General features: G+C 23.2%; 2 protein-coding genes across 3 annotated transcripts in view; one reads left to right on the top strand and one right to left on the bottom strand.

Annotated features, from left to right (window-relative positions):
- LOC112685088 (protein amalgam-like) overlaps nt 1–13,131 on the bottom strand; it is a 306,794-nt gene that overhangs the window by 191,506 nt on the left and 102,157 nt on the right. The gene's annotated exons all lie outside the window — the stretch shown is intronic.
- The window catches only part of LOC112685087 (cytochrome P450 6a8-like), a 49,179-nt gene that overhangs the window by 490 nt on the left and 35,558 nt on the right, over nt 1–13,131 (top strand). The window contains exon 1 of one of the 2 annotated variants that reach the window (XM_025556860.1): nt 11,041–11,169. The exons of the other annotated variant lie outside the window; for it this stretch is intronic. The gene's annotated coding sequence lies outside the window, so the exon portion shown is untranslated. Of the gene's footprint in view, nt 1–11,040; nt 11,170–13,131 lie in introns of those variants that run through there. 2 annotated transcript variants of the gene reach the window in all.

Raw genomic sequence — 13,131 nt, 5'->3', positions numbered from 1 at the left:
GCCCAGCTTCCCTCGTATTTAATCATTTTCAATCAATATTAAGATAGATATTGTTTTTTTTTTTTTTTAAATTATAGATGCCTAACGTCATCGATACATATTAATCCATTTTCGAAGCAATATTATACGATTTAAAATGATTTAGGTTCATAGTTTTCTAATTATCTACCAGAACATAAGAATTTAGGACATTTAGTGTCTAGTATCTAGGATATATACATTTCCACGGTTTTCCCTTGAAAATTGTAATTTTTCTTAACACCAAGAACGCGTTTGATTTTCACTATATCTTAATTATAAATAATTAACTGTAGATGATAATTAAAATTAAAGAGTTTACGTATGTTTTTGATAGTTCAGTAATTATTTTTCCGAATTTTCTTCTTTTTGTATTGACGGCATTATAAATTTGAATAAATAATATAAAATATATCAGAATATTATTATTATTATTATTTTTATCAAGAAATCTTCACAATTAGAATTCAAATATATAAGTGTATGACCAAAGTATATTCAAAGTTAAGATTTATATACATAAAATATAAAACATCAAAGAAAAAACATTACTTGCATATTATTTAAATATAGTTTTGAAGTTTTGCATTAAGAACAAAACTTTATTTTTTTAGAAATTATTTTTAAATTGTATTATTGTTTTAAATAATATTATCTCTAAAAAAAAGTAACTCACAGATTACCATTAGGAAAACTTACTAGTTTTAAGAATTAATTTTTTTCTAACGTTATTTTTTAAGCATTTATGTAAATATGCTATTGTAATTTTTAACAACATTTCCTGATTAAGCAAATTGCTTAAGTTTTGACATAATGTATACTCTTATTTAAAAAAATTGATGTTAACTTACACCAAGTAATTTTACATTTATTGATTATTTAAAGACAAATTCAGATTATATTAAACTATTAACTTTAAACATTATATTAAAATTATCTTGCTACTTTTTCCAATATTTATACATGCAAGTTATAAATTATTTGTATACATTCTGTGAACTTTATAGAAACAAGACAAATACAACTATAAATTTATAAGATACTTCAACTGCTTTCTAAGGAAAATCGAACAAAAACGAATACCTACAACGATTACTTTACAAAGAATGAAGTCGGAAGAAATATTTAACTATTTCATCAATCGAGACCCATTTTATTCGAATTATAATGCGTCATAGAAGTATGGCTGGGCATAAGATTTTAACATAATTTTTTGTTTCTGATTATTATATTGTTTAGTCATATTCTTGTCAAAATTAATGTACAATAATTTACATTAAATTTAGATATTCATTTATTTTGATATTCCTGTGTTAAATCAATTAGATCAATTAGATCTACTACGGAATAGTAAAACAAGTTATAAGCAATATATTGCTGATTCTCGATAGAACTAAAAGTATTAAACTAATTCATTATATTTATCTTTTATGTACCGAGTACGACTTGTGATAAAAATCATCAATGATTTACCATAATATTTTTAAAACCACTTATCATTGTGTTTTTAATTTTAAAAATTTTTAGAAAAAAACAATATCAATAAGAATATTTAATTTAAATTTAGGAAATCAATACAGACAATAACAGTACATCTGATGAATACTCAACTAGTGAATTAAACTAAATTAAAAACTTTTCATTCGAGATGATATAAGTACTTTATTATTTATACTATACGGTAAACGGTATACAATATAAATCAGTAATAAATTATCATAAATACGGAAACTTTTGATAATCATAAACTAAAATCCTCCATATCATTTACTCACCGGTATTCACCAACTACTCGTAATTTTTACAATATTCCACGTATAAACTCTTACCTGTTAAAAAATCAAAAAAATATATTAAAAACGAACATTAATATTGACTTTATTTTAAAACATTAATGTACCATGGTATATGGTTTGGTAAACATATTAAAAAGTATACAAGCTTAATATAAATCGTAAAATAATTCATGGATTAAAATAAAATCGTACAAGAAAAATATTGCGAAAGTGCAAGATACAATATAATATATTTATAAAAGTATATTTTCATAGTATAAATAATCGTAATTATTATTTTTTCTATTGTTTATATTTTAATTTTAAACTACAATTTATATTATTATTATTGTTATTCATTACTCTATTACGGTATACTATTGTTATTATCGTTGTTGCAATTGAAAACCGATTTTCATATATAAATTAATAAAAAAATACAATTAAATAGATATATCTGATATAAAGGGTTGAATCCTTCAACGCACAAAACAAAAATTGATGATAGTTTTAAATTATATCGTAATATAGTTATTATTTTTAAACTTCATTTATTATGAATTTACTTTAATATTTTAATTTCAAAGTTCTGTTCCAATAAAAATATATAGAGTACGATAAAATTTCAAATTTGACAACACAAATATTTTGATGTTAATACTTATTAAATTTTCATAAATTGTGAATACTTAAGGAAATTCATATCCATACATAGAACTTGGAAGAAAATTCGGATAAGATTTTTGATGATATACAAAAATTCATAAATTCATAGAGTGTACATTTCAAACTTTTTAAATTTAAAATTTTTATAATTTAAAGTAGTGAATAAAGAACTGTATGGAATTATTTTTGTTATAATATTTTTTTTCCTCTTTGATTTCAAATACTAAATTTAAATAAATAGTTTTAAATAGCGTATATTTTGACAACAATTAGAATAAAAACAACAGAAATATTTTTATCTTCACATATGTTTAATTAACTATATAATCTGAAAAAAATATTTTTTTAATAAATATAAACAATTTTTCAGAAAGCAAATTCATAACCATGTTACTAAAACAAGAATTTTATAAAACTTTTAACAGTATATTCGACAAGAAAAATATTTCTTTCCTTCTTCTAAACGCATGATGATTTATTAAACTTAAATTTATTTTTTATTTTTTTTGTAGTCATTATTTATAAGAACAACCATAATGTAAAAACATACATTTCTATCATTAATTATTTTATAATTAATAAAACAAAATATTTAATTTTGTATTTTATACTCAAAACATAATTCAAGGTCAATAATACTTGCTGTTTGTTCTTATACTTAAAATGTGACAAAAACTATACTAATAATTTAAACCTATGGTTTAAGTTCATATGAAATCATCTTCAATATACGATGCTATAATAATCTTTCTTCACTTGCTGATCGGCGGTTCGTGGCTAATCTCTCCTTCTTTTCAATTGTCTTTCCATAAAAATTGATTCTCCTTTCTTATTCCAAATCAATTTCAGAGTTCCTTCCTGTACCACTCGTATTTTTGTCCCCTCCTATATTCCTTGCTTTTCCTCTAATTACCTTGCCAACTCCAACATCGTCCGTATCATGCAAACAGCTAATAACAACTCCTATTTTTTTACATAGTAATTTTTCTAGATCAAATTAAATTAATATTTTTAATGTTGATAACAAAAATATATTATTTCTTATGGCGATTGTAAATTATGTATATAGGCAGTCAATTTTAAGGTTAGATTTATAACATGTACATTAAAAACGTTCTATCGATCTGTAATAAAATTAACAGTAAGACGTAATATTATTTATTTCTTATTATTATTACTTATTTATCTTTATACATTTATTTAAAAATATTTATAATAATCCACAACTATAACTTTGTTTGGAAAAAAAAACAATAATAATAATAAGTATATAATTGTGAATGTGATTATTAGCTGGTCAAATTAAAATTACTTAAATAAAATTTAAAACTAAGTTTTATAGTGATTAGATTCAGTTTTGACGAATTTTATCATAGTAATATTGTTTTCATCGAATGAAAAATGTATGGTATTTAAATATTGTTGGCGTGTTTTTGGTCGAGAATTTCTGAGTATATAAGGTTTATCAATAATATTTAATTTATTGAAAATGTATGTTTGAATTTCTAATAAAGCTTTTGAAAAGTGGTTTATATGTGGATCTATATTATTAAAGGATTGAGCTAGATGCAAGTGGAACGAATCGCATGCGTTAGTAGTTAAATTCAATTCTGCGCTACATTGAGTCCATATACTTGGTGGGTATATTGCTTCTACTGTGGTTATTTATATATAATCAGCAAACTGTTTAAATTTCGAGTTATTCTGTTTTATTAATAATTCAATGGCAAAAAAAATCTAAACATCTTCAGAGTCTAAAAATATGAATCCAAAGATAATTCTGAGCTAATCTACGATTTTAGTTTTTATTTTATAATTAAACCAAATCTCTGTATTGCTATCCACCAACTTTGAGATATCTATAACCTAATAATTTCTAATTCGGCCAAATTAAATTGCATACGTTGTGTATTGCTTTTTCAAAATCAATAACGATTTGTTTTGGATAAAAAATAATACCATACGATGAACATATTTTGTTAATAACTTTGCAACATTTTATATAAGATAACACGTGTTTATCTTTTAATAGGCAAAAACACAAAATAAAATAGTGGCCATTAAAGTGTTCAAGAACAGTAAATTTTTGTATAATTTACATCTCTAACCCGCATTGTACTTTTATTTCTATCCAATTTCGTTTAATGTATGTTTGATAATTTTCCTTGGTGCTCCAGAATTATTTTCTATTGCTTTTTGTTTTGCTCCATTACTAAGCACTTGCCGTGGAAGGTTATTTTCAATTGACGCATCGTATGTTCTTTTCGTTGAAATGTAATTAATCGATTTTTTTCCATAATTAATTGTTTTTAAAACTGTGGAACATTTTTTATTTTTAACGAACTAAAATCTGTCTATAATATAAGTACAAAATTTTATTTAACGCGTTCATATCACGATATGCCATTAACAACCACTAATATTTCGATATTGAGATGTCATTTAGGTAAGATAATGAACAGTTGATGATTAACTATGCTGAAAATAATTGTAATCCGGGGATTTTTGAGGATTGTGGAGTTAACACGTTTTTCCATCAATAAAGCATACCGGTAGAATATACACTTTTTCAAGTAAAAAAAAGGAACCAATACAATTTAAACTTTTATAAAAAAAAATATGTACCAGTGGAATTTACACAAAAAAAAATGTTGAAAAGGTCGCAATCGGTGGAGTTTATATGTACCCATTTCTTAATACTATGCATATCATCTATTATTTTAAAAGCACCCACCCGTATATTGCTTAAAATAAAATAAATTAATATATAAAAGTTTATTACTCCCAGATGAGCATAGCTCAATGAGAATTAAACATTCATTCTATATGTATTGTTACTATATATAAATGTATTTATTTTTATTTTTAGTGTAACATTTATAGTAAGTATAACTTAATAAATAAATGTATATATTTATAACTTACATTTAGTCTAAAATATAATAGTAAATTTTAAAAACCATTTATTAGATCAAGGAACATATTTAGGTGGAGCTATGGATCCAATTATCCAGAGCGGCAAATTTTTAATTTTAAAAATTTAGAGGAAGGATAAGTATATATTTTGTAGGTTACAAACTAGACTAATGCTTCCCAGCCTTTTATGAACATGAACCAAAATTTAAAATATAAATTAGTGACGACCAAAAAAAATAAAAAAAAATAATATCAATTGAGTAATCAAGTTATTGAAATCATAATTTCTAACCAATATCAATCATTTATAATTCTCAACATTCAACTCATTTAACTGTTTAAGAATATGTGAATATGAGAATATAAAGTATTTAAGAATAAAAGTCAACTTGGCTATCCACATATCATAACATTTTTCAGCTAAAGAGTAGATGATATGTATTTCCACAGGCAAAGACATAACACAAGTAAGAATTTTTTCTCTAATAATCCAATTGAACTCCCAAGAATACCCGGGGCACTGTTAGAACATATTCCAGTGCAGTCACTAAACTAGGCTATTTTACCGTAAACAATTATCAACTTTTTTTAAAAATATCTAAGCCAATTGTAGTATAGAAGTGGCTTACAAAATAAAAATTCTTCAAAATAATCGTTGGAACTTCTGTAACGTATAAATATCGTTAGACGTTATTTTGGACATCAATTGATTCATGGAAGTAAAACGAAATTTTTGAAATTACTTGATTTATTTATATAGTTGTAAAACATTTTTTTTAGACATAATATCCACCCTATCTTTAATAGTTATCCAAAAGTAGAACTAATTCAAATTTATTATTATTTATACTGTACAGAAATCGTTAAAGGAAATCATAATAATATTGAAAATTTTTTTCTTTATTAGGGAGATTGGGGGGTGGAAAAATATTCGTTACCCCCATCCTCAAATTTTTAAATACACCACTGATTGAGTCCTCCGTGCTTGTGAATAAAACAATCTACTGAAACATTAGTTTATTCTTGTCAGTAGATTTTGGATTAGAAATTCAAATACACTTTTCGTCCATTAATTAACAGCTATGTGTGTATACCTATTTTTGATCATGAAAAGTAAAATACATTTAAAACCATTTTATTTAAACATTTTATAAAATCAAATTATTTCAATACTTTTCAATATAAAATTTATATTGTAATTATATTTAATACAAAAGAACCTCGATTATCTGAAACCTCCATTATAGGTACTATTAATTTTAAGTATTTTTAATGTTCATGAATTTCTGTATCTGATTTATTGATACTGTATTTGTATTGTGCTAATATTATAAATATAAATACAAAAATATTCAATTTTTCATTTCGCTGTCGTACCACAATGGACGTGAAAAAAAATAATATGTATAAATATTATCCAAACTGCAATTGGTGTTTTCTAACGTCCATATTATCGAACGGTTTACCGATTTTATTATAATTTTTAATTTATTATTTACGCATTATATACATATATATGTATGAATGTTTTGTAGAATAATGTCGATAAAATATGTCAAATATATGTTAGTATTATTTCTAAATAATTTTATTAAAATATAATAATAATATATGTGTAATAATATAATTTGAATGGTTTTATTTATTTTTTTTGAGATAAGCACAATTATTATACTATTGAATATAAATATATCAAAATGTAAAATTTACACTATATGTATGTACATGTTTATTAAACAATTTTAAATATTCGATTAGTCCGGGTGATCGAGGTTCTACTTAATGAAACAAAAAAATATTTTTAACACCGTTTTCTCCAGTATCACAAGACATTAATACAGCATACGAAATTTATTGAGAAAAAATAATTGAGATGAAACTATTATTTGTACCTATGCATCCATAACAGAATGATAATTTATAAATTATTCTGGTTAATTAAACCCCGGTGAAAAGATTTTAACTATTACAAAACTCTTTTAGAGAAATTTTAATTATAACCTTAACTTACGTGGTGAAAACAGCTTTTTTAGAATAATAATAATTATGTATTATTACCATGTTGTATAAACCATCTATCTACAATGATAGAAAATACACGTAGATTTTAATGCATAGAAAATATGTAAATATTATATACTTTTTTGTTATGACGTCGATTATTTAGCGTTATGGCTTTTAAACACACTTTGTTCTATTATCAAATACTTAATAAATGAATGGTTTGCTTTTTTTTAAGAAATAATTTTACCATATAATAATAACATTAAAATTCTCTATGTGACCATAATTATTATTTAACTATAATAGCTAACAAGAAAGTATATATTACATTCGACATGCATAGTAAAATTATATTCGCATACAGTATATAATAACTATCGAGCAAAATACCTCTTAAAATTTTAATTTTATCTTCGTAAGTATTACTATAAAAAATATTTTTTAATAAAATAATAATAGTTTTATTAAATAAAAATATATCATAAAGAATACCTGTATTATTTTCAATTAAATTTGAACCATCACAGTTATTAATAGTTTTATAACTATCAAGCATATTTGATGTACGTTATTTGAACACGAAAAATGTATGTTAAATAAAAAATATTAAAAAAATGTAATAACTTACAGTGTTAAACATATATTTTTTATGAAACTATAAAGCTAAAAATAAAAAATTGTGGCATGATTAAAAATATTTGTCACTTTAGAAAAGTAATATATTTTTTTTTGTGGTATTTAAGTAATTGCAAAATTACCAAAACTAGAAAAATATACGACCTACACCAATGATTAGATGGCCTCTAGGTTTTAAGCTTTTAAATAAAATGTAATGTCTTAAAATCTTTGATAGTTAAAAGAAAAAAAAAACAACTAGAATCATTTTTTATGTGATCATTTACCACTACTTTCTAAATTTAAGGCACCTATTCAAACCTGTATTTCATTCAAAACCTGTATTTAATATTTTATTTTATTTTTATATTGGAGGAAGATAGTACATATTGAAAATATACGTAATTTAACGGTAAAATATTTAGTATACAAAAAAAAAAACCCATACCAAAAAATGTATTGAATATATAAGTCTACATATAGATAATAATTGACTGCACAATTATTTTGACTCTTAACGTATAATCGTAAATTTATTTCAACTCCTAATTTTTCATTAATTTATTTTATTATATATTTCTGGTTAACATTAAATTATTAATAAAAACCACTAACATTTTAATTTTACCATTACATTCCACTTTCTATTGGTTTTTGTTACTTTTAATAATGTTAAACTAATCGTATTTTATTATACTTGCACTTAATACGTTTCTCAATATAAACTTATACTATAAAAAAAATACATAATCATACATCAATTGCCCTTTTTATAGATTTTTTTTTTATTAGGTCTTTGAATTTCATGCATAATGAATGCTACTTAGGAGTGGAAGGTGATTGTTTTCATAAATTTCTTTAAATGGATCAAAATAATTTTCAATTAATTTATATATATTTATAAAAAACATGTTTCAAAAATGTTCAATACATTACATTATCATGGGAATAGATATTTTAATATCTAAAATAATTTTTATTGTATTTTGATAGTTGTAGGCATTTATAAACAGGATGGTTTAAAAATTAAGTTTAAAATGTGTGAAACTATTTGAACGTATTATGACTCGTAATATGTTTCCATCTACATTCTAAGGAATTTGACTATTTGTAAAAGATATTCTAAAAGAGTGTTGGTATATTTATTTTACTGTACGTTAGTATACAGCAGTAACCAGTAAAACTAAATAGACTTCGATGATTGTAAAAAAACAATTTATGATTTTTATTCTATATATTGATTTGCAAAAACAATATGTATCTAGTAAAAAAAATGTACGAATATAATATATATAGAAAATGTTCTCATAATTTGATAATTATCATCCTACTTCGCATTTAATATTTTTAATTTAAAATGTATTTCAGACAACCTGTTTTTCAAAAAAAAAAAAAAAGAAAAATGAATATTATGATATCTAATAATAAGCCCATAACAATTACAGCACAAAATTATATCGTTAAAGTTATCGATAAGGCTGGGCAAATTAAAATTTTTTTTAAACTCGTTAAGTTAAAAGTTAACTTTGAAAAAAAAGTAACTTAACTTAATTTAAAGTTAAAATTTCTAATTTGCAAAAATAAAAAATTGCACACATAATACTAGTTTTTTTACGCTCAAGAAAATTACTGGGGAAATTTAAAATGATACATAAAAGTATTAACTAGCTATCAAAAAATCTACTTTTTTAAAATAAATTTTAGTCCTGAACTCATACTCAAATCAATTTACAATTTTAATAATGAAATTAAATTGGAAATTATACCACAGTTGTTTTGTCATAATCCCTCATCGATACTCGCTCTCATGGTATTTACTGTTTTCACATAATATTCTTAGGATTTCCATGAGTTTATAGTGTTTATGCAATAACAATGTTATAAAAATATAATGATAAAATATAGCCCATATAATGACTATTAAAGTTATTTTCATATATTTTTCGTCTACAGGAAATTCATATTAAAATACTAAATTATAAATATACTAAAAACCTCATTTAATAATTTTCATTATTCTTTGCACTAAAATTAACTTAATTTAGATACTTTTAAATTATATAAAATAAGTTAACAAGTTAATCTTAAAAAGAAAATTAACTTATTAAGTTAAAACTTAATTTGTAAAAAAAGTAACTTAACGTTTTAACTTAATTTTAACTTTTAACTCGTTAATGCTCAGTCTTGGTTATCGAAAAATTCAAATTTATGTAATTTTCGCATTTCCTTTATTTCCAACTATTGTTTCATATTATTTTCGAACAAAAATAAAAAGCCATGTTATTAGGAATATATAAAATTGTGTGACTAAACTTTATAAAAACATGGATTGAGAGGAATTCGAGGTACTTAACTTTTTTTTTTATAATATAACATAGATATGCATCAACGTTACACACGCAGTAGGTACTCCTTAACTATAATAACTGTCGCCTACGGTATACTTTAAATAAAATGTGTTGCTTATTAAAGCACAGCTGGACTCGCGGTACTTCGTGACATGCGAATCCCATGCATTATTAAAATTTGAAAAAACCCAACAAACACAATTACGTTGTCTTTAAATATTCATTGAATAGCGTACCCAAAAATAAATTAATAAATATAAGTTTTCAAAAAGCAAAGACGGGGACACACGGATTGGGTTTGGAATTTTGTCATCTGGTATTATAGACATTGCAGTTACAACTACTCTTTAGAGAAGTACACTGTTATTACTATGCAAAACCAAAAATGAAGAGTATATTTTAATTTTTAATGTTTCACGCTGTTTGGATGTTTTATAATACACTGATTTTATGTAATATGGATTCCCATTTATAAAAATATGTAATATAGAATTTTTATTTATCTCAAAGGCCTCAAATACATATTTTATTAGCCTACAATAGCCAACGCTTAAAGTTACATTTCGTGTACGAACATTTTTTTTTTTATAGTTGTGTATGATATTGTTGATCCATTATACTATATGTTCGCTGTGAATTCGGGTATTTTACTATCTTAATAAGTTCTGTTGTTATTTTTTTCTTACCTAGGGTCGATTGCTTCTTTGGTTTGATGGTGTTAAACTTTGATTTTGTTCGACCGTTTTGATAAGTGGCACGTTTTAAGAATATGTATTTAACAGCGATTTCACAGAGGCACGTTTCACATCAGACTCCTTACAAATTAGGTGAGCATGCTAATATAGAGTTTGTTTAAGGTTGTATGATAATATTTTTCATTCAATATTTGTACATTAGAAAAGTAACTTCATATATAGTTTATAATGTTCATAAAACTTTTATTAGTTTTCACTCCATGTTATTTTACAGTTTTGATAGATGAGTTTTCGTGTAAAGCGATATTACTTATATAGTAAATTATTATCCAGTTGAAAGTTTTTAAAGCCAAATATCACATTAAAATTAATTTTAATTTATGTTTGAGGTAGAGGTAAATAATTGGTTGTAGTAAATTTATTGGAAAATATGCAAAATTAAAGAAAAAAAAACATACAATTGCGTTATTTTTGGATTCTATAAAATATTATGCACATGATTAATATCCATACCATAAGATTAAAACATCTTTACTCCATATATACAAATATTTCAGTACTCGATATCATAGATAATATTTACTCGTATGTCATTGCGTAGTTGATTCCAATAATATTTTATAAAATATAACCATACATAGTTACATCTAAAAAGTAGTCAAAACTTATTTCTTGTTTATTCGTTTATTTGACTGTTCGTATATTCATAATAAAACACATCTGATAAGAATAAATTAACTAATTCAATTTTTACGTGATTATTATTTTTCATAAAAAAAATGTATTTTTATCTACATTTTTATTTTATATAAGTATATGATTTACAAATCATTAGTTATGTAGTAATAGGTTAATAGTATAGATGCACAAATGTTGTCTACGAGGATAAGGGGACCATATTTGTAAAGATAATGGAAAACTGTATTATATTATTTCCAGAGCAGTAGTGTCTTTGAATTTCGTTAATTCAATGTATGGGATTTATACAACACATTTTATTTTCTTCGAATAACTACAGTAATGATCTGTTTAGATACACCATGAAGTACAAACATATAATAAAATATATGTACAAAGAGAGCGCCATACGTCAAATGTTTCAAACTAAATTGAATCTGGCATGAAAATTTGATGTTTACTACTAATAAGACATAGAATAAAGGGTAAAGATGAAGTTTAAAGTCCTTTCAAACATTTGTATTCAACAAAGTTTTTGTAGTTGGTTTAACTTCTTGAGTTATAAAATTAGTATATATTATTATATACATGTTCTGCTTATCAAATAATACTATAATATCAATATAGCATCGCGATTATGAGTACATAAGCGATGCCATCGAATATTAGTATCTGCTGTTGAATAATTATGATTTGCAGACAAAATAAAATATAATTTTTTTATTAATTGAACAACCCGATTAAATATAAATAAATGTAAAAAAAAAATAAATTACAATTATATAAAGTAAAAGGAATTGATTAGAATTTGGTTTAAATTTTATTTTGCATTATTTATGAAATCTGTAGAAATTTTTTTTAGCGATTACAAGAAAAAATAATTCTGCATTTTTAAATTATTATAGTATAATAACATATTTTAATTAAAATACAATTATTCGACAAGAGATTATTACCTAATAAAAAGAAGTTTTATGAAAAATGAATATACCTAGTATTTATATTATAATATATGTATGTAATTCATGTAAGAAGATAAATACTAATGTACAAATTAAAATACACACACTATATTCTTTCTTATATACAATATAATACAATTTATGACATCAAATATGACTTGTTGATTACCTACCTTATTTAAATGGAAATAAGTTGTAGTATATACACAAATACAATCATATAAATAATATAATGATTTTTAGAGTAGATCAAATTATACTTTGAGCAATTATACTACAACTACGTTAGAACGTCAAGCTTAGTTTAGTTTTTTTTTTGATTGTCTGAGATTGCGGTAATGAAGGGAATTATAGTGTACATATATTTAAATTTAATTATAATTAATTAATAATACAATTGATTTATGAAATAATTTTATTTTTTTTTTACCACTCTATGTACTATAAAATTATA

The sequence above is a fragment of the Sipha flava genome, unplaced genomic scaffold, assembly GCF_003268045.1.
Source record: "Sipha flava isolate LNK unplaced genomic scaffold, YSA_version1 265_pilon_pilon, whole genome shotgun sequence".
NCBI classification, from domain to species: Eukaryota; Metazoa; Arthropoda; class Insecta; order Hemiptera; family Aphididae; genus Sipha; species Sipha flava.
This window is presented reverse-complemented; position numbering and strand designations above follow the sequence as displayed.